The sequence below is a fragment of the Zootoca vivipara genome, chromosome 2, assembly GCF_965207765.1.
Source record: "Zootoca vivipara chromosome 2, rZooViv2.hap1.1, whole genome shotgun sequence".
NCBI classification, from domain to species: domain Eukaryota; kingdom Metazoa; phylum Chordata; class Lepidosauria; order Squamata; family Lacertidae; genus Zootoca; species Zootoca vivipara.
Genome location: NC_142584.1, coordinates 52571827 through 52593747, shown reverse-complemented (window position 1 = coordinate 52593747; position 21921 = coordinate 52571827). Strand labels below are relative to the sequence as shown.

The window sequence follows — 21921 nt, the reverse complement described above, 5'->3', positions numbered from 1 at the left end:
GAGCAAAGCTTCCAAGCTATAGTTCTGAGACCTATGGGTCACATACGGAGCTATTGGGCTAAGCAGGCTTAGAAACATAATAATTGTGCTGTTATCAGACTTTACGGCAAAGCATTTGGAATTAGACCCCCAGGGAACATGAAAGCGATCTATTCTAACCAGCCACACCGAGGCAAGATCATCTTTGCTTGTGAAGACCTGTAAACCTCCCCCTTAAATAAATTCAGACAAGACTCAGATTTTGGTTTGGTTTTTTTGGCAGAATTTAGGCCACAACTTTATTGCTTGCAGAAAAGTGAGTGGTTGCATAGGCTCTGGTTCGACTAGCTGCCTGTACCCTTGCAGGTAGCGCTGACCCAGGGTACCAGCATAGGTCAGCCAAGGGTGAACACCTGGAATGGTGGAAAGCCGGGGACAGGCTATGTCCACCACCCAGATGTCCCCCTGGACTCAGGCACAACCCCTCTCAGAGTTGACCAAACCATTGAGTCCCTGGATTCCTTTAATGGAATATCCTTCACATAGGGATGGCGAGAACGCTTCCTCCATTCCTATCACCTGAACCAGAGCCTATCCGCAAACTTACAAGTTGTGACGATTTGCTACGCGGCAGGTGAAACCCAAATGGCACCAGCCAATCAGTCAAGAGGGGAAAATTCCTGTCGTGCCCCTGTCCCAACGACAGACGACACACATTGGCATAGGTCAAGCACACAAGCTCTAAAAGTAGGGAGAGGTGGGCAGGTCTTCCGAATGCACGAGCTGAAAGCGGAAACTCTGGGTCACATGCATGGGTATAAGTAGGTCCCTTGATCCGATTAGCCTGCGTCCCATTGGCCTGATTGAACCCTGCATCAAGGGACCTACCAATTGGGTGTTGTGGCTATCCAATCATACCCACCCACAAGACAACACCCAAACATTCTCTAGGGTGGCTTTTTCCAAACTGGTGACCTCCAGATATTTTGTACTACAGTTCTCACCAGCCTCTGTTGGCTGGGGCTCCTGGGGATTATAGTCAGGGCTTTCTTTCAGCCGGAACTCACTGGAACTCAGTCCTGGCATCTTTCAGATGGACGTCATTGCCATTCTAAGAGAACGAGGGAGGTGTTCATTGTGAGTACTGCTGCCTCTTTTTTTCTAGAAGTATAGCACTGATTATATTCCATAATATCTCAAGGGCGCCAGGTTGGTGAAGGCTGCTTTATGGCATAGAATATGTTGAGTAAGGAACCTCAGCTGGATCTAATCTTGCAGTGGTAACAGGCAGCAACAGAGAGTTCTGTTATTTGACCCCAGTCCTTCTCATAGCTGGAAAGATGTGTGGAAAAACAAAACAAAACACATGGAGTTGGAATAGCTATGCTGAAAGCCTTTGGGCTAATTGCAGAGCATCTCTCTGAAGAGAAACATATCTGTGTTTCAGCTTGGAGGCCGTGGTTGCTCACTTCTACCAGTAAGTTCCTGTATATGGAAAGCTCATTTCCATTGCAAGTTGAAACCTCTGTAGGTGTACCGGCCTTTCTTTTATAAATATGTTGTCAGAAATCTTAGGCAATACAGAATAGGCCTACATATACAGGTCTGCATGGAGTACCTGGTAAAATGAGGGCAATTGCACCTCCATTTTATCCCGAGATTCTGGTGTACACTCCTCCCTGAATCAGGAAGGGGTAAGATAAACGGGGAAGGAGGGGGGTCTCATCATTTTGACATGAGATGCTATGCAGGTTTACATAGAACCCTCTGCCAAGGTAGGATAACCAGCTTCCCAGACCCAACTTGCTTAAGTGTAATTAAAGCATTAATGCCATAGAGTAAGCTGTATTTCCAGCCATAGCTAGGTCACTCCCCCTCACCCTGGAGGAAGGTAATCAAGCCTATTGTTGTACCCCAGTCTACCTGAGAAGCTCAGCATGTAAAGAGGTCTGAGGTAGTTGCTCCAAGCTCTAACCACATGGTTAGAGACCACATGGCTCTAACAAGCCTTTCCTGAGTTCCTATACCAATACTTTAGGAACCTTCACCCCCTGAAACTAAGCCAAGTTTTACTGCCTGCACAGTACATGACCTTGATGTACTTGGAGGAAAGATGGGATATAAATGTAACATAAAAAATAAATAAGTATAAATAACCAAATGGAAGATGGAAACATAGTAAACCTCTGTAGAAAATGTGTCTGATTTCAGTTCTGCTGCATTTTAGTACTATTGGATAAATACAGTATCAAACATCTGCAGATACAAAGAACATTCTTGGTGCAAGGATGTCAGTTTTCCTTTTTAAACATGAGCTCTGTGCCCTTCACAGCTGCATAGTCAGCAGCTGAAAAAAGCCTCACCCCTTGAATTTTTGCCTTCTAAGAAACAGTTAAATGTTCAGGAGCTCTACCAGAAAAAAGAGAGTTGATACTAATTGCTCATTGGTGGGTCCAGAATATGGTAGCAAATGGCATACTTTCCATCCAGAAAAAGATGACCGTTTTAATCTCAATTTAAAGGATCTCAGAGAAATGGGGCTCTCTTTGCCTGAGAGCTGCTGGCTCAGGAGTAGACTTTACTGGACTGGATGGCACATAGTGTCTCTGATTGCCAAGAGGGTGCCTTTTAGGGAGCTGGGGTGGAAGCAACCTCTGCCTCCCACCTTAGAGAGCCCTAGCTAGTCAGAGTAGACCAGCTTTTGTCAGTGTTGCATCCTCCAGATGCTGATTGGTGATGCTATATCATATATTATTTCAGACTGGGTTTGCAGTTCCATGGTATGGCATACTATGGCTATTCTCAAGAACATGGTACACAAATGTTTGGTGATGTTCACAAGCAGGACGTGGTGGGGTTATTTTTGCCCTGTTTATTAAAAATCTAGCCCAATTGTCAACCTTCACAAGTATCCTCAAGGGAGCTTTAAAACATTAGCTTCCTTATCCCTATCCCCCCCCCTTCCTTCCTTCCTTCCTCCCTTCCTTCCTTCCTTCCTTCCTTCCTTCCCTCCCCTGAGAATAGTTTCATAGCAACTGTCCCTTTGGGTGGGGGTGGAGCAGAATGCTGTGATCTTGAGCAGTTCACAGAAGTGTAACATGGGGCAGAACAGGTCCTATTGAAGCCCACAGCTTGGCATTGCATTGTTTTTTAAATTGCCATGTTTGTTGCAGATAGAGGAAATGTCCTATGCAAAGTGTGTGTGTGTGTGTGTGTGTGTGTGTCCCGGTATCTGGTATTTACAGGTACAGTGTATTCTTCTGGCAGTCAGGCCTTGTTGTGTCTATTAAAAGGCCAAAAGAAAGACTGTCTGTGCCTGTGATAAAGTTAATGATTTCCTGATGTTAACATTGTAAAGAGCAGTAAGGGGGGGGGGAATCATGTACAGTCTTGTGCTACAAAACACACTGTACTTTGCTCAGATCTGCTGCCTAGATTTACCAAATGTTGCAGGCCTTTACATGTGAGTATTGTTTGCATTATGTGGAAATGTACGAAACCTTATTTAAAAATGAAAAATTTGCCATCTTCTGCAAGCACTGAGAGCATTCACTAAAGCGAACAGGCGGTGGGCCGGGGGTTGTGTTGCATCTTCAAGGAGGGTTGGCTGGTCATGGGTTCCTCAGATGGTGCCAGGAGGATAAAGCCACATCCTCTCTTCTTGCATGGATTGACACTTGGAGATGAGGTTGACTGAGACACATGTTCTTTCTGAGTGTATAAAACAAGTGTTGCCCTCCAGATGTTGATGGACTACAACTCTCATCATCCCTGACCGTTGGCCAGGGTGACTGGGGCTGATGCTGTCCATTTGGAGTCCAACAACTTCTGGAAGGCCACAGTTTAGTCATCTCATCATAAAAGGTTAAAAAAAACAAAACTTTAAAACCCTGCCTTTCTCTTAATCTCAAATGCATTGTGGCTTCTGCTAGTGATGCCTTTCTCACATTGAATGGGAGGCTAAAGATGAAGAGGTTAAATGCATAATGATTAAGTGGGCACAAAAATCTAGCACATAATATACAAATGGAAGACTGGGAAAAACTATGGAAAGTGCATTTAAAATTCACCGATTATATATTGTTAAAAGAGAATTATATGACAATGATGTTATCAGTGGTTACATTACACCTGCAAAAGTGGCAAAAATGTATAGAACAGGCTCCAATAAGTGTAAAGAAAAAGAAGGCACTTTTTCATATGTGGTGGAATTGTAAAATAATTTAAAAATACTGGGAAATGATTTATTTCTTTTTTAAAAGCCATCTAAACGAGTGGCAATCATAATCCTCATCACATCTTGTGCAGCAAATCCCATCAACTAAGTATGTACAATATGGGAATCGATATAATTTATGAAGGCTATATGGAGGCTCCGTTTTCAGAGGCATTATGGCACAGAATACCATGGATTCCTTGGAAGCAGCATGAAAAATTATGCACATTAAGCAAATGTGCATATAGTTGTTTCTTCTGTGTGTATGGGGAAGGGCAAGGAGCTGTGTGGGGTGCTGAAATCTCTCTCTTACTGGTTTCTGAAAGTCCTGCTTTTCTTTCCTCTGTTTCTGAGATATCATCAGATTCTTCTTGTATGTTTACAGTCCTTTCATTGGACTGAAGCACTAGAAACTTGCATTTTTAAAAATGAAGTTGAAATTCTCAGGATGTTGAATTCTGTTCTGTGTATTGAATTATGTGCTTCTGTAACACTATCACAGAAACACACCAGATGTGATAGCCTTATATACAATCTATTTCTCTAACTGTTCAGCCATCCATCAGATATCATTATAAGAATACCCGTTGCCTTAAATTCTGTGTTACTGAAGGGTGTTGACAACAAAGGTAGCTCGGCTCTCATAGACTGAGAATCCATTATTTTGATTATTGCCTTGCAGAGTCTGTTTGGTAAGCTTTGTATGCATTGAAAGAAAGCGTACAAAGGGATGACATATAGCCTAGACTTGCTTTCATAACCCACTATAAAAGGGTGGCACGCTACAGAATAAAAATGTTATCTTATCTTCTGTTTGTTTCAGAATGATCTGAGAACTGCTTTAGGTTACACCCAGCAATTTAGCTTCTAGACCAAATGCTCCTGTTGTCTTTCTCCAGGAACCATGGAATGCTAGAAGGTTAGAAGAATTGGCCCTGCATCGTACATTTCTAGAAAGCATACTAGCTCTTTGCAGCTTGGCAATTCCACCCTGCTGTTAAAAAAATGAGAATATTTTCTTAGAGCTTCCTTTTTATCCCATAACGATTAGCACGCAGCCTGCATTCCCCAGCCTTCCCGGGTCAAACACAACATAAAGGGAATCTCTTGCAAAACACTTTATGCCATCTTCATTAGGCATCTATGGAGACCATATTCTCTTTGACCATTCAATGGTGAGAACCACGAGTCAAGTCCTTCCATGCCTTCAGTTAATTGCGCATAATGTCAGCTGGGAGGAGAAAAGAGTGTGCTCTCATTTGTTTGGTGCATTACTGTGATGATCCAGTATTTTTTCTTTATGTGTTAAGCCAACTTGAGGCAACCTGTAATGGTTGTCACACACTATTTCCTTACAAAATAGTATGCAAAGGAGACCTTTGTGTGAAAATCATCATTGAGCTGAGGGTCCTCTGCTTTCAGATGACAAGGAACTAGTCTACACAACCTTACAACCACAGGGAGCATTCAAGCATTATCCATTTGTATAAAAAGTCCATTTTTGAGGCAACGACATTGGTATTCTGTGGTTGCTTGGACACAGCATGGAAGGCAGAAACCACATCAAATGATCCCTCGAAAGGTGAGTGGTGTACTTTCACATTGACCATGCAAAGTGACTGGGTGGGCATATTTGCCAACTAGGTTCTTATCATTAATGTGTTTCAGAAGTTTCTAAAACCTTTCAGGGGCAGGTGCATGGAAGGTTTCATGGCAACCACAGATAAAGAAAGTACCTACATCTGAGGATAGCAATGGGATGCACTTTTCAATGCCAAGAGACACTTGGAAACTGGAATTCCTATTGCGTTAGAATTAATTGATGTCCTTTGAGTTGAACGGAATCCAGTATATTTGTATTCCTGAAATGGAGGAACAGCCATAGCAGGGAATGGCTGGGTTCCTAGTAACAGGTGAGTTGTCACTGTGCCATCATTTCTCAAAAATCAAAACTGGTATGCAAATTTTACACCCAAGGAACACATTTGAAATGGTGCAAACTACGCTAGTATTTGGGCCAATCTAGCTAAAGTTAGTCATTGTAACCAAGGCATTGCATATGTTGATAATCCTATCACTTTCTATGGAAGGGTATCACAACCCAGCTATGAGGTTTCACTGCTAGCACAGAGATAATTGGTGTAATATAGAGATAAGAACATAACACCTGCAGGATCAGACCAAAGGGACATCTAGTCCAGCATTCTACTCCAACAGTGGCAAAGGATGCTCATAAGAAGTCCGCAAGCAGGATATGTGCACATTCCGGTATTCATTGCTCAATCAATATATAGGCATCATTGCTACGTAGTAGCCATTGATGGTCTCATCCTCAATGAATTCATCTAATGTTCTTCTAAAACCACCCAAGTTGGTGCCCATATCTATGCACAGTGTGCGAGAGCATCTTTTATCTGTCCAGAAACCTCCAACATTCAACTGTGTTGGATGACCCTGGGTTCTAATATCATGGGAGAGGGGTGGGGAACTTTCCCCACACTGTGCATAATTTGATAGGCCTCTGTTTTATACACTGTGATGGGACAGTCTGGGTGTATGAAACGAGTGCACTTGTCCTTACCTTCCCCATTGCTGGTAGGGCATAATGCCTGAAGTATGTGTGTGTGTCCTTCCATTAGGCAAAGTTGGACAACGGTCTCAGGTAGATGCTGAGGTCCACTACTTTAGAGCCCCTTCCCTGCGCCCTTCTGTTGGAGGACAGAACTGGCTGTATCACATGGGCTACCCTGCACCCCCATAACCAGTGTAAGGTTAACTGGTGTAAGGGTTAGGTACCTCCAGGGCTGCTGCGATGTGGATCAGCTGTCATATCTTTGGGTACCACCACCAATCCTATCCTTGCCCAATGGACGTAGGTTGAGGATAGGATTGCATTGTGAGTTATTCATTAACACTTTTTTTTAATAGGTAAAGGTAAAGGTAAAGGGACCCCTGACCATTAGGTCCAGTCGTGACTGACTCTGGGGTTGCGGCGCTCATCTCGCATTATTGGCCGAGGGAGCCGGCGTATAGCTTCCAGGTCATGTGGCCAGCATGACAAAGCCGCTTCTGGCAAACCAGAGCAGCACATGGAAACGTCGTTTACCTTCCCGCTATAGCGGTTCCTATTTATCTACTTGCATTTTGACGTGCTTTCGAACTGCTAGGTTGGCAGGAGCTGGGACCAAGCAATGGGAGCTCACCCCGTCACAGGGATTCGAACCGCCGACCTTCTGATCAGCAAGCCCTAGGCTCAGTGGTTTAACCACAGCGCCACCTGGGTCCCTTTTTTAATAGAGAGATGGTTAAATGTCTTCCCTGACAGAGCACTATAGCATTGCTGAGTGCAAGCAATATAATTACTGTAAAAGCAGGGATGAATGATTATATCCCTGTCAAAACCAAAGATGAAAGTAAGAGAAAGAAAGAAAATCATGTTCTTTTTTGTGTGTGTCACATTGTGAGGAGATTCATTTACCCTTCTGAAATCCTGATATGACAGTTAGAAAAAGTTAGCTTGCTTGTTTTGTGTTTTGAGACAGTAGACTTTATGAATTGGAAGCTAACGATTAGAATAATGATCTCATGCGCCTGTTTGCTTTGTCCTGCAATCTTGATCATCCCCGTGGTCCTGCACATTAGATATGTACCCGCCACAGCACACAGATGACTACATGCTCTATATCTCGCTGTTTGAACTGGCAGTGATATTTTCAAATAACACAAGGGGGGAATTTGTGAATGGGACCCGTAGAACATTCTTTTCTCATGTGGTTGCTCAACAGTTCTGCTTTCAAGTGGGAGGTTGGATTCGTGACAACTTTCAATGGGGCGGGAAGGGGGGGGGGAGAGAGAGATTGTGCAAAGTTGTGCAAGCCTTTGTGAACTCAAATGTCCTACCAAAACAAATTTCAAAGGACTGCATTCATAACAAAAATGGCTTTAGATCTAACAGGTACATTCACACTGGCTCCCGTGCTCCAGTTTACTGCCTCTCATTTCGAAGATGGGCCAAAGGATGGGCCAACTCTGTTAAGAAATAATTCAAGAACTGCGGCCGTAGGAATGTAAAGCCTGGGATATTGTGTCATACCTTCCAATGTTTCCAGTCTTAACACCCAAGAGGGTCTGTAGGGAAGGAGGATGTTTTTCGGATCTTGGGGGCTGGAATTACTTAACCATTTATGTGAGCACCTTGAATTGGGCCCAGAAATGAGGTGACCAGGGAAGCTGTTTTAACACAGAAGTTATAAGTGATCTAAAAGGAACCTCAGGCAATAACCTGTCTTTTATATTTTGGATCAATTGAACTTCCTGAGTCGTCCTCAGTTGCCCTAAATAAAAGTTCAGCATGAACTTTGCCTAAGTGTAGTATGTGAAATGGCAAGCTGCGCAGATATAGGTACGTAGCCTGCTTGAATCCCATGGAGGCCAGGCATATGCACAATTATACCCTTGGTGTTTCTGTGTGTGGGTGTACATGCTTGTGTAGTGCAGTCAGAAAGTATCCCACTCCCACTCCGACGTGCAGGGTTAAACTAAACGAGATGCCATTGACACAATTAGCAATTGCATGGGTGGTTTTCCAAAAGTAAATAGCAGACACCTCCACCAGTCCTGATCAGGATTTTGTGATCCTTCTTTGCCTCTCCTGGTGGACTTGATCCAGACTGGGGACCCACACCTGCTGCTACTTGCAGAAGTTAAGTGCCCATTTGTGTCATTTACAGTTTTTCTTTCAATAGCACCATCTGGATTAAGACCACAGCAGGGGGTGGAGGATTAAAGCCCCCTCCCTTCTTCCAAGATCCAGATTTTGATCACACACATACACCTGCTATTAACTTTTTAAAAAAAGCCTTTTAATTCTATTTGCTGTAATTCTATTTATTATTGATTTTACTTTGAACATTTCCGCGCCATCTATTTCTCCAAGGAGACCCAAGGCAGCTGACAGTAATAAAAGCAGAGCCTGTAACATAAGTTAACAATATCCAATCTGTTTAACAAATTCCAGCAGCACAAAAATAACACAGAACTGAGCCAGCAAAATTACATAATTTGATTTGTTTCAATTAAATTAAAAAATAAATCGCTTGTTGTGTGAAAGGCGTCTCATGGCATTTGGTTCTGGGCTTTTTAGAAACCTGAGGGGAAATGAGCTGAAACCTGAAGAAAGACAACTTTAGCAACAAACAAAATATTTGAAAGGCAGCCCCAAACTCTTCCCAAAAGGAAAAAAAGCCAAAGAAAAGAAACCCAGTTTACCGGGGCATCTACTTAAAATGGGGGTGGTAACTAGGGACTATTGGTGTGAATGTGATGTCACTGCTGAAGAATTTCTCTTCAGAATTGGAAAAAGAAGTTCCTCTTAGAATTACGGATGTTCCCCCCCCCCCCTCATTGTTTTTGTTCTCATTCTGTTGACGTTGTTTTCCTCCACTGCACACATGCCTGGATCCATCTGCGTTCATTTCCATGTGCCTCCTTTTTCCTGAGTACGGTCTGCTGAGGAAGAAGTATCTAAATAATTGCTCCCACGGAGCAGGAATGAGCAAGTAGTGCCCATTTTGGATTTATTTGGTTTTCAAAACTCGCTTGCTGTTGACTCATAGCTGAGATTCTGGCAAAGTAAGGCGACATGAAGCGCACACGGACATGTCATTCACAACTGGGTTTTGCTCGTCTTCTTGTTTTGGCAGCCCGCATTGTCCTTGCTTGTTGTGTAGCAGAGATATTTATCAGACAAGAACAATTCATTACCCGATCCCTATCCAGCTGCCGGAGATATAGAGGAAGGAGTGCTTTATGGCCACAAACTTCCTGAATTTACTATGAATTACCTCATGCATATCTGAAACAATAAGCATGTACAGCCAAGAATATTTGGCTGGGTGCATTAGGATGTTCCAGGAGAGGAAAACGAACTTCCTGCAAGATGCCTCCTTCCATCTTTTTTAAGATTTGTGTTTCTTTGTGTTTGAAGCAATTTGTGCCACTACCCAAAGGAGATCTTGGCATTTCTAATGCCAGAATAAGGTATCTTCAGTGGTTGGTTTTATGCAGGAGAACCCAAGCAGGGCCAAATGAAGACACCTATGGGGGGGCTGCCCGTGGCAAGGATGTCAAGAGGATTTCCTGGGCATGGCACACTTTGTGTGGCTTGGGCCCCCTGTCTCCTTCCCTCAGCAATTTATTGGCAGGAACTGCTGCTCTTATTAAAAAATTCCTTCAGTAGCACCTTAAAGACCAACGAAGTTTTTATTTTGGCATGAGCTTTCGTGTGCATGCACACTTCTTCAGATACATTGTACCATATGGCGAACGTACCATATAAAATCATCATAGATTTTTGCAAGGTAGATTGCCGAGGTTCCTCTCTCAAAACCCTATAAGTTGGTGCCCATCACTTACATATTCTGGGAGTGGGCTCCAGAGCTTAATTAACTATGAAGAAGTACTTTCATTTGTCTGTTCTGAATCTTCCAATATTCTGTTTCATTGAATGGTTCCAGGTTCTAGGATAATGGGAGAGCAATCCACTTCTTCCATACCATGCACAAGCATGTACATTTCTATCATGCCCCCTTTCTCATGTCCCATGCTTTTTTTCTAAACAAAAAATATCAGCATGTTGGAATATTTTATTTATTATGGGAGTTGCTGCATCCCCTGGACCTTGTTCATTTTGGTTGTTCTTTGTGAAACCTTTTCCAAATGCGCAATATCCTTTCTTTAGGTGAGGCAGCCAGAACAATACAGAGTCGCACCGTAAATTATGCCATTGCAAGTTCTGTTTTCTACCCCTAACATGGAATTTCACAGCTGATCTGGGCATTTGAATTGTTTTGCCTGTGCCTGATTTGTTGTCTTATCTGCCCCCCAAATGAAATAATGTAAGGCAGAGATTTTCAACCTTTTTGAGTCCATGGCTCCCTTGACCAATTAGATTATTTCTGCGGCACCCCTGTGAGGCTCAGGAGCCCAGTTATGTCACCCCTTGCCTGAAGCTGGCAGCCTGTCACCCTTTTTCAAACATCTTCCCTTGTGGAGTGTTACCTCAGCCTCCTCTCCTCTCCCCTCTCCTTGGGAGTTCTTTGAGCAGCCGCAGCTGCTGCCCCTGGTCTGTGAGCTGTCCCTCTGCTCCAAAGAGAGGTGCCTCCCCACACTGCCCCACAAGGGCCTGGGAAACCCAGCCCAAGAGGCACCATTTTCCTGGGGAGCTTGTAGCCTGGGCTGCTGCAACAAACAGCTGTGCAAGCCATTGGGAGGCAGAGATGTGAGAGGACATTAGAGGAGGGATGGAAGGAAAGAGGGACAGAGGCCGGTGTTGCCCCCGGCACCCCTGACCATCATTCAAGTCACCCCAGGGTGCCAAGTCACCCTGGTTGAAAACCACCAGTGTAAGGATATATTTAAAATATTGCATTGCCATAGGAGAACACTGATCACCTTAATGCATTTGAAGCAAAACAAACCCCAAAACAGCAAACCATGTGTCACATAATAAGGAACTGAAGATTGGACTTTAAACTTTCTTGTAATGGCGGCATATCGGTTAAGAATGAAACAGCTTCAGAGGTTTCACCTAGAAAGTTAAAACATGAGTTCTTGGTGAAAGAAAGGACATTGCAAGATCGCCATAGGCTGTTCTTTCTTTAAAATGTCCTGGGGGGAAAGAGCTACCATATTACACATCATACGGCATGTGACCGACTACATTTACACATGGCAACATGCCAATGATTATCCTTCAGAATAATAACTTAGCAAATGTAGCATTTCGACAGCGTCTCAACAATATGACAGTTGAAATCTGTCCCAACAGAAAATTGCTGTTCCAGGTTTAAATTTAAAAACAGTCCAGCATGAGTCATTCTTGTGGTGGCCAGATTCCCTCCTCATTCATCTAGGCATTATCTCTTTTACAGCAAACTGAACAATAGAATAAAACCATAAAACAAATGCATATTCTCTTCCTAACCAACAGAATGTTCCTCAGCCATTTCTCTCTCTCTCTCTATCGCTTAATGCCAAACTAGGTTTCTAAGTGGTTTACAAGTATAAAAACCAATTATATATGCCTTAAAATATGAACATCCACAAATAAACCACACTAGAACAGTAGTTCTGAAACTTTCCCTCTCCCAACCACCTGGAAACAAGGGCCATGGTGGATCACTTGATGATTTTTCTGCCTGTTATAGCGATGGTAATGTGCTATGTTAGATGCCATATGATTTTTACTTGCACAGTATTTTTATTTCTTCTTGTATTTCTGTATTGTATTTTATTGTATTGCAACTTGAATTTAATGAAATTCAAATTGTAATATAGTTAAATACAATATAATAAATAAAAGAGGGAATAAAAATGCAAGTAAAAATAAATGTCAACATTTAATGGGATGGATGTGCCATCTCCCATCTTCAGCCACAAATCCACACACACACTGTGGACCCCTGAATGGAGCTTGCAGACCACTGGTGATCTACGGATCAGAGTCTGGGAACAATCTCATTGAAATATTGTTATGCATGTGCTGGAAACCGAGGGGTACAAATCTGTGTGTGAAATGAGCAAGCGGTAAAATAGGATCAGGGCACTGAGTCTGCAACATTTCTTACCTTTTGCCTGCGTGTGAAAGTGGATAGATAAAACCGTCAATGTATTTACATTGGGTGGCAGCCAGTGGAGCTGCCCTGTTAGTACAAGTACTTCCGCCTGCTCAATGGGTCTCCCTCTCCCTCTTCTGTCCTTGTGTGCCTCCTGCATCCCTCCAAATCTCCTCCGGAACAAATTGGGAGAAGGGTGCAAGGCGAGGGAAAGAAGTCCTTGTGCTAATGAGAAGACTTCACTGCACACAACCCATTTTGTCTCTGTTGCTATCACTCGATGACTGTAAAATCAAGTGATGGTGATTTGCATGTTGGAAGGAGCCACCTTCTATCACAGACAGAATTTTCATGCAGAATACTCTTTCATTGTGTTGGCTTGATTTAATATTTGTATGCCACTGCTCCTGTCTTGCTCCCAGAAGTCTAACATACAGTATGTCACACTGGCCTATATAATAGCAAGACACTCACAGTGTGCAACATATTTTAGTGCTGATCCACTCGGTCCCAATTCTGTGGAAATTAAAACTACGTGAAGATCTGTAGCACCTTAGAGTGGGAGAGACTGGCTGGTTGGCCCAAACTGGTACTATGAGTATACTCTGAACAATCTCCCAGATTGACTTTCTCAGGTATCTCACCTGTGTGCCAGAGTTCACACTGCTCCAAGAGTGGCCTTATTTTTCCCTTTCTTCTTGGAAACTCTCCAGAGTCCAAGCTGGCTATGATTAGGAAGTGCTGATAGGACTTTTGGCTTCCAGTGGCTGTGGATAACCTTTGAGGCACCTTGAACTGGAAGGCCTATCCGTTTGGGTTGATACCTACCACAATACCCTAGGCGCAACTTGTGAATTTAGAAATAATGTCCCATTTCCCATTTCTCTACAGTGGTTGCTCTAAGTCATCTATTGCACTCTGTGCACTGTAAGCACAGCTTTTGACAAGGATGATGTCATAAACTGGGCTCCTCCAGGGAGGGCATTCCACAGCTGCAGCACAACATCCAAGAAAAGTTTGACTCCAATCCCCCTTTAGCAGACTTCCCTGGTACTTGGGGACCTGAAGCAGAGCTTCTGCAGATGATCTCATCCAACATGATGGGCCATGTGTTACGTCCCCCCCCCCCCCCGTGAGCAGGCAGCACAGGACCGAGTTGGCTTTATGGAACTCAGTCCTAAAATTGGAAGGTTGTCTGCATTTCCAGGTTACAGTACAGCTCCAAGCAAAAGAAAAAAATGCATTTCCTTTCTGTTCTTTTGCCTAGAGCTATTGCCCAGACCAGCACTTGGCTACAAGAAGCTCTACCTGTACATTGTAACTGCAATATACCCTGAGAGACAAAAGCGTTTGCAGAAACATTAGAGTTCTCTATTTCCTCCTTTCCTCTCCACATGTGAATAATGGATACAAACTGCTGACCGTGGGGAACATAGAAACTGTAAGCAAATATGGAAGCCATTAAGCATTATTTAGCAACATAGACCGCATGCAGCTGTTATGGTGCATTTATGCAAGCTATCGCTGGAATTAAATTAGGATTTTTTAATGGGGGGGGGAAGCATTATTTCCGTCTTTCTTTCCATTTTGGCGTGAATAACCACCAGATGGGAAGAACAGCATGCGTCCAGAAGTGTTCACTAATTTTATAGCAATATTTTCCCTACACTAGTTTGACACAGAATTTCTCTCAACCTCAGGGCTGTTTTGTGTTTCCTTGTGATTGTCTGCATTTCTGCACACAGTTGCAGTTGGGTCCAGTGAATGAAATGTCACCCATCAGAGACGGCAAAGGCCTGATTCTGAAGCCCCACATTGGCCACATCCTCTCTGACTGCCTTTGAGCAAGCAACCTTCCTGCACTGGTGGGTCCCCTGTGGTTCACCCGGCTGCAGTGCTCTGATTAGAACCAGCCACTGTTCTAATATGCCACAATGTCTCTGATGGAATCTCACTTTAGGGGATTGTGGGAAATGGGGTCCTAGGAGCAGCCTGGGATTTCTGTGTGTTACCGTAGCACCATAGCTGTCATGGACTCGCTGGATCCAGAGGAGGCATCAGCTAGGGAACCCTCAAGGGAAGAAGGCTCATGCCAGGGGATTGGTTGTAGTCAGAGGGAGAAGAGGAAACAGACTGGGAGGAGGAGGAGGAGGAGGAGGAGGGGTTGGAATCCGAAACAGTAACAGGGTTGGTGAGCAGGAAGAGTCTGTGGCAGAAGCAGAGGCAAAAGTGGAAGATGGAGAGAAGTGGGGTGGGCAAGAGGCAGAGATGCGTCAGACTGGAGAGAAAGCCAGGCTGTCTCCTGCTCCTGCTGCTACCAGCTACCCTTCCCCCTGGTCTCCCAGAACCCAAAGAGGTATGAAGAGGGAGGAGCTAAGACAGACAAGAGGACGGAGCTTCAGATTGCTGGAGAAGGAACCAGGGGAGGAGGAGACTTAGGGAGCTGTGGGAATGTGGGGACATTCAGTCCTTGCAACTGCCTCATAGGGGCAGGTTCTACCAGGAAAAGTTGCTGTGCTCTCTAGGCCTGGCTTCCTGAGCTATCTTGTTTCTTTGACTAAAGAGTTAACTTCACTGAAGCCATGTGAGTTATTGCTTACCTGCTCCTGGCACCTGCTTCTGACAATATGTGACTAAGAGACATCAAGGCTGGTCCAAGACATTATATTTCCTGAGGTGAAGGAAAGATGGCTCTCTCACCCCTTCATCTGCAGAATCTTACTTCACAGCAGAATCTTACTTCAATACTAGCAATGGGGAGATGTCTCCTGTTGCATCTGAGGGCATCAGGCTAGTTATGTGGTGGGAGGCCGGCTTAGTAATGGGGAGAGGGCTCAGGTGGAATGACTAATGGGGTACCACCCCTACCCCCACTCAAGCATCTGAGCCTCACTCTGCCCAACAGCAGAGCCAATCCCTTATTTCAGAACTGTTAGAAGTAGGCATCCTTCTTGCCAGCTTCTGTGAGATTTCTGTGAAGTCTTGTCAACACAATCAAAACATCAGACTGTTTCCCATGGCTGGTTCATGCGAGGGTTGCTCATTGCTCAGTAAAGGCAGCATCATGTGCCATCTTGCGCCTTTGCAACTGGAACTCTCCCATCACCCAGCGGTCCGTTCAGACATACTGCTTTTGTTACTTTGTGCAATCATCCCGTGGCGTCCCCAGGCGTTTGTCTGAACCAGTCCTAGCCTTCCACTTCTTGGGGGAAAGAAGCCCCTCCCCCCGGAAACATATGGTGTTTGTTTTCACTTGTGTTGTTTCCGCTTGGCTTGATGCGCTTGCTCATCTGCTGCGCTTACATCTTCGAAGCCTAAACTTAAAACAGAGGCTGGCCTGGATTTTGTGGGGGAACATAAGGGCAGATGGAAAATAAACAGCCCAAAGAATCCCTGGCTAATAAAAGATGTTACAAAAAAACCAGGAGATCCAATACACGGGGGAGTCATCAGCGGGACTGGGAAAGTTGCCGCGGAGCTGTGTTTTCCCGCTTTTCTCATCTCAAAAGGAATTGTCAAAACGAAAAGTATGTTCTTTCTCCACGACAGTGGCCCATCACAGGGAGGGTCTTGCAATGTATGCTAAGACTTGTAAAAAGATAAAACAGGTAGGAGGTGGAGTGGGGAGAGAGAAGGAATAAGTGGGTCATCAAGCTAGTGGCAGGAAGTGAGAATCCAGCAAACCTTGTCTGTGGGCTTCTCCAGATATATGGTACATTCATGATGATTTGTGCTCCTGATGGTATTGGGGTGGTTGTATGTCCTCCGACTTTCAATACCATTTGCGTCTACAAAGGTTTCAGGGCAAGTATGCTGCTTCATTTCTATTCAGTGCGTGTCCCACAACTTACTGACATTTATACCACAAATGTCCCGGTTTGTTTGTTTTTAGCCTGCTTTAGTTCCACTAGAGTGCAAGAGGGCTCCTCTGGATGGCAATAATGTGATTATGCTGGAGAACATAGGAGAACAACTAGTAAAGCAAAATGATGTGCAGTCTAGTAATACATTTACATTGCAGAATACACCCACAAAAAAGCACCAGTCTGGAGGAAGCCTGTGCCGTTTCCCATAGTGGACAAAGTTAGTGGAAAGAGTGCATTATGATATCAATATAATCATGGTATCAGGTCATAGCAGCATAATTACTGTCACTGTCACAACACTCTGTTGGTAGAGAAAAATCTCAGTGAACTCAGACAGAGTGGAATAATCTCCAATACATTTATATGCAATGTTGAATCAGTACTAGCTAGACAGAATCATGTGTCCCATGGGCGTAGCCAGGATTTTTGTTGTGGGGGAGGCCTTTTGTTAGGGGGGCAAAACCTCAGTTTGCTATGTATTTTTATTGATTTAGGGGGGGCACTTGCCCCTTCCTGCCCCACTCCCCGCTATGCCCATGACATGTCACATTTCCAACCTATGCATAATAGTTTCTGTGCATAATGTGCTTAAGGTGTAGTTGGGATCTGTGCATAATGTGCCAGTTGGGCACCAATGTGTCTGATCTGCTCACCATAGATGGCTTTCCACCAGGCCCCTGGACAACATGCCAAATGATTACAAGCTGAAAGCAAACATTGCATGGTTTAATGCTTCTTTAATAATTGTCAGTGGATTACATGATCCCTCATTCTTTGCCCAGGATGGATGTACCAGTTTCCCCATCTGAGTGACACAACTCGACTGTAGGCCCAGTTTCAATAATATGCTTGAGGAGAAATGTGTGTGTGTTCCTGGCCAAAGGAGGTCATAGCCAGGAAAGCAAATTATGTTGTGCAATCTTACCTAATGCAAGGGGCAGAGTGACTACCTCTAGAAGCATGAGATAAAGCATGAGACCCTTAATTTCAGGGTCATGGGTTTGAGTCCCATGTTGGGCAAAAGATACCTGCACCGCAGGGGTTGGTCTAGATGACACTCAGGGTCCCTTCCAATTCTATGATTCTGTGATCCTATACATCACTCGAGATTGAACTCAGACTTAAAACAGCAATGTCCATGCTGAATAGTTCAGCAGGCATGCTGGGCAATCAATTCATATACCGTTTGCTTCATTTGGCTAATTATTAATACAGAAGGATGTAAATATTTGGATTAGATTTTGCTCCCTTTACCTGTTTTCCATTTATGTATCAATCATATCCTCAGAAGCAGCATCTTCAGATTTCACCCATGATCTCACTGAGGTAGTTGGCCATGCATAGGGATCATTTCAGTGAATGAGGAATGTTTTAGCATCTGTGCGCAGCAGGAGATGACTGTTGCTTGAAAACACGTCCTCAAATCTTCCCAGAAGTTTTCTTTCTTAGCCTTACACCTGGAAAACAGGGGCGTAGGGCAGTGGTTGCCAACTTCTTACCAAAGAAGGTTTGGGCAGGTGTGCCTTCGCTCATCCCAGTGATCCCATCATTGTTAGGAGAAGTCCCACCTGCAAAATATTTCCTTTCCATGGAAAAAATGAACAAGGCACCAGAGAAACAGACTATGAGACAAGGTGTTGACAACCTGCTAAAGGTGTGTCAGTAGCCTGTGCAGGCAAGCAGCAGTTGGTGCCCTGATGAGAGAAGGGTACTAGTGGCCAAGGTGGAATGCTAATGTATGTGCACCTGAAACCAGAGGGAAGCATAGGGTGCCTTGGGCCAAGTGAAACCATTGGTCCATCCAGCTCAGTCCTGTCTACTTTGACTGGCAGCAGTGGCTCTCCCTGGAGATGCTAGAGAGCAAACAGGAGACAATATTCTGGCCATACGCTTGCTACATTATATAAGTCTCTGCTCTTGACACCCAGAAATTTAGGAGTTGGCGATTGTCAGGGATAAGTACATAAGAACGCCTATTCAGTCCACCATACTGCTCACGCAGCTCTCAGCCAGATGCACCTGGGAAATCCACAAGCTAGACGGGAGGACAATAGCCCTCTCCCACTATTGTTTCCCCAACATCTGGTATTCAGAGGCAAAAAGCCTCTAATCTTGGAGCTTGCATATAGCTGTCATACTGGTAGTCTTGTCCTCCATGAGACAAAAACATCACAGCTAGTGGCCATTGCACTATCCTGTAGTATTGATAAACTGTCTTCTGTGTAAAGGAAAAGGTAAAGGGACCCCTGACCATTAGGTCCAGTCGTGACCAACTCTGGGGTTGCAGTGCTCATCTCGCATTATTGGCTGAGGGAGCCTCTGCGTACAGCTTCCGGGTCATGTGGCCAGCATGACAAAGCCACTTCTGGTGAACCAGAGCAGCACATGGAAACGCCGTTTACCTTCCTGCTTGGAGTGCTACCTATTTAACTACTTGCACTTTGACGTGCTTTTGAACTGCTAGGTTGGCAGGAGCTGGGACCGAGCAATGGGAGCTCACCCCGTTGTGGGGATTCGAACTGCTGACCTTCTGATCGGCAAGCCCTAGGTACTGAGGTTTAACCCACAGCGCCACCTGCGTCCCTGGCCTTCCATGTAAATAAGTATTAATGTTTGTCTGTCTTGAATCGGCTGTCAGTCAGCTTCACTGGATTCTTGAGAGAAAGAGACAAATAGATCTCTATCTAACTTTATCCACATAATGCATATTTTTTTATAAACCTCTACCATGCTCCCCCTTACTCACATTCCCCCCCCCTCTAAATTTGGTACCCCCAAATACTGCAACCTTTTCTCTTTGGAGAGTGGTTGCAGCCCTCAGATCACTTTGGATGCCCTTTCCAGCACCTTCCCAGGCTCTACAAAATGCAGGTATGTGTGGGGCCAAAATGCTGAGATGAATGGCACAGGGAGAGGAGAAAAGTGGCAGCCCTAAGTAGCTGGTATAAATTTACAACTGCAGCTCAGGCCACTTGTAAAATGCTATTAACCTTTCCTCTGTTCTTCTGTTTTGTTTAGTTCTTCTGTTTTGTTTAGTTTTTCGATGGTGGGTAGGTTGAGGGTTCCCCCCATCCCTGCCTTGGGGAAATCAAGATCCTTTAGCTTAGTTGAAGAATGCCAGACCAAACAGTCCGTGAGGCTGAGACGACGGCAGAATGTTCTGATAATATTTCTTTCCCCCCAAGATTAGAAATGGAAGTCATGCCAGAGTGTGGAAATTCCTTGGAGCATTGTGACTAGGTAAAGGAAGTGGTTTAAAGCTGAGCTATTGGCTTCTTCTGTGTTACAGAACAGAAGCCAATTTTTACTTCCTGTGACTAGCTCTCACTTCTTTGTGCTGCCTGGAGTTAGTTTGGTGGGGGTGCTCTATAGACACATTTGTAAGGAATAACAATAAGAAACATTTTTTTATATAAAAAAACCTAACAAACAATAAAACAAGTTTTCAAATGTTTCTCTGGTTATTTTCCTGCATTGCAGCGGGTTGGACTAGATGACCCTCGGGGTCCCTTCCAACTCTCCAAGTCTATGATTCTAGGTAGGATAAACATTGATAGGGAGATTATGTTTGCATGAAAAACATGACCCTCTCCAGTCCTTTCCAGCTGAAGGTTCGGGGAAAGTAGCCTGAGCCTGAAAGTAAAACAAAGCAAACAATTTTCTCATTCTAAATAGCGTTTGGTTTTGGCGGCTGCTCTGCACAGTTGGAATTTTTATAAGCACTGCTAGCCTCTGCTTGGAATGATGGTAAAGAGGGACACCAGGAAACATCCCTGTCATTGCTTCCCCCCCCCCCATGATCGATGGTTGTCAAGCCTCTGCTTAAAGACCTCTTACCGTCAGGAAATTCTTCCTAATGTTTAGGTGGAATCTTCTTTCTTGTAGCTTGAATCCATTGCTCCGTGTCGGCTTCTCTGGAGCAGCAGAAAACAACCTTTCTCCCTCCTCTAGAATTGCAGGGTGTATATACATACCCACAAAAGATTCTTCTTTTGCTCTGAACTGTTTCTTCTACCCATGCCCCTTTCTACTGTCAGATCTTAGGCTAGGATCCTGGAGGTACCCAAGTTGTACCACAGACCAGAGTCAGGAACAATTTCATGCTCTGGGAGTCACTATTCAGTGGCCTATTTTAGTCATTGTCGCTTGGTAGCCCTGTGGAAAGGGCTGGTGGCGAGCTACTCTTGGCTGGTCCAAACATTTTTATTTTTTTTTGCCGCCTTCTCCTTGATTATCTCTTTTGCACTTTTTCAGTGTAATCATAGATATGTTTGTTCAAGAGTACCCCTCACGGACTTCAGCAGGACTTTAAGTTTTAGCTTGTTTCTCTGGTTTGTTTGCTTTTTTAATTCCCACAGCAACACTGTGAGGTAGGTTAGGCTGCGAGCTGGTGACTGGCCCAAGGTCACCCAGTGAGCTCCATGGCTGAGTGGGGATTTGAACCCTGGTCTCCCAGGTCCCAGTCCAACACTCTAACCACCACACCACACTGGCTCTCCCTCTTTCTCTGTTTTCCAAAACAAAACAAAATCCTCATATGCACACAGTGCCCGCCTACTTGAAAACACTGTGGCATGCTTTGAGGGTCACTAGTTCAAGTTTGATTACATTGGTAAAATGGTCTAATGCATGTGTAAAGTGGTTTCTCCTTTGCCATTGTGGTGACGGGGAGAGTAGGCGGTTCTGCTTTTCCTTGAATCCGTTGCTATAGAGCTCTTTGCTGGTTGGGCCCATAGTCTGTGCTGTCCTGACTGCTCTGAGTTTTCAGTCAGTTTCCCTTTCAGAAGGTTTACAAAGGGCTGAGAATGGAGCGCTTATGTGGAGAGCAATCGCAAGGAACTGTTCTCTGTGGTTATTCATTTGTTCCCTAAGATGTGCATCCTGTTCTTCAGTGGGCAACTGGCATTCCCAGGGCAAGGACATAGGAAGCTGCCTTGCACTGAGCCCAGGCAACTGGTTCGGCTAGCTTAGTATTGCCAACACTGGCAGTGTCTCTCCAGCATTTCAGAGACGAGTTTTTCCTTGCCCCACCTAGGGATGCTGGGGTTTGAACCTGGGCTTTCTGCAAGCAAAGCATGTACTGTGCAGATGAGCTTCGGCCCTTATAAATAAAATTAGTGAGAGATGTTAACATTCAGCAATGAACCTTCAAGCATGCATAAGTGGTTTAATGGCCTTGTTTGCACTTAATGCTGAGCCAATAGTTTAACTATGGTTTATTTGAACCTTGTTTTGTTTTCTGCAA

At 44.4% G+C, this 21921-nt stretch overlaps 1 long non-coding RNA gene across 3 annotated transcripts in view; it reads left to right on the top strand.

The window, feature by feature from the left end:
• The first annotated feature begins 3291 nt into the window (after positions 1-3291).
• LOC148686861 (uncharacterized) overlaps positions 3292-21921 on the top strand; it is a 126486-nt gene continuing 107856 nt past the window's right edge. The window contains exons 1-2 of one of the 3 annotated variants that reach the window (XR_015948130.1): positions 3292-3442; positions 5019-5777. This is a non-coding gene — a long non-coding RNA (uncharacterized LOC148686861). The remainder of the gene's footprint in view (positions 3443-5018; positions 5778-21921) is intronic. The other 2 variants (XR_015948129.1, XR_015948128.1) reach the window with 2 other exon arrangements.